Source organism: Brassica oleracea, chromosome C2 (assembly GCF_000695525.1).
Source record: "Brassica oleracea var. oleracea cultivar TO1000 chromosome C2, BOL, whole genome shotgun sequence".
Taxonomy (NCBI): domain Eukaryota; kingdom Viridiplantae; phylum Streptophyta; class Magnoliopsida; order Brassicales; family Brassicaceae; genus Brassica; species Brassica oleracea.
Window position 1 is genome coordinate 33,829,294 of NC_027749.1, and position 837 is coordinate 33,830,130.

The 837-nt window shown below is 52.1% G+C and overlaps 1 pseudogene; it reads left to right on the forward strand.

Annotated features, from left to right (window-relative positions):
* Window positions 1-837, forward strand: part of LOC106322949 — a 10,730-nt pseudogene that overhangs the window by 2,706 nt on the left and 7,187 nt on the right.

Below are 837 nucleotides of genomic sequence, written 5' to 3' on the forward strand. Positions count from 1 at the left end.
CTCGTGGTCCGTGGTAGCCCCGTGACGAAATCCATTGTCACCATATCTCATTTCCATTGTGGTAAGGGTAACTCCTGCAGCAGTCCTCCTGGAACTCCGCGCTCCGCCTTAACCAGCTGACAGGTCTGACACCGGGCTATCCACAAGGCGACATCTCTCTTCATTCCTTCCCAGTGATAGTACCGCTTCAGATCTTGGTACATTTTTGTCCGTCCCGGGTGAATTGCGAACCGTGATTGATGAGCCTGTGCCAGTAATTCGTCCCTCAAGTTCCCTCCCTGTGGTACGCATACTCGGCCTTTAAACAGGATAGTACCATTCCCAGCCGTACGGTACCCGCTCACCTCCTTGTCGACCATCCCTTGGAGTGTGGAGTCCGTTTCCTGGGCCTTACTGATTCGACTCAGTAGGTCAGCTTGTTCCACAACCTCTAACCCGGCGCCCTCCTCGTTCACGGTCGTCGCACAGAGGTGTAGTTTCGTTAAGGCCGTGGTGAGTTCCTGAGTTTCCCTTGCTCCGGAGATGTCTGATTTCCTTCGGCTTAAGGCATCTGCCACCAGGTTTGCCTTCCCGGGGTGGTAATCGATGACCAGGTCGTAATCTGCTAGCAGTTCCATCCACCTGCGCTGCCGTAGGTTCAAGTCTCCTTGAGTGAACACATATTTCAAACTCTGGTGGTCCGTGAAAATTTGCACCTTTTCTCCGTATAGATACGATCTCCAGATTTTTAATGCGAATACCACTGCTGCTAACTCTAAATCATGTGTCGGGTAATTAGACTCGTGTTTCCGCAGTTGTCTGGACGCGTAGGCGATCACTCTTCCTTCCTGCATGAGT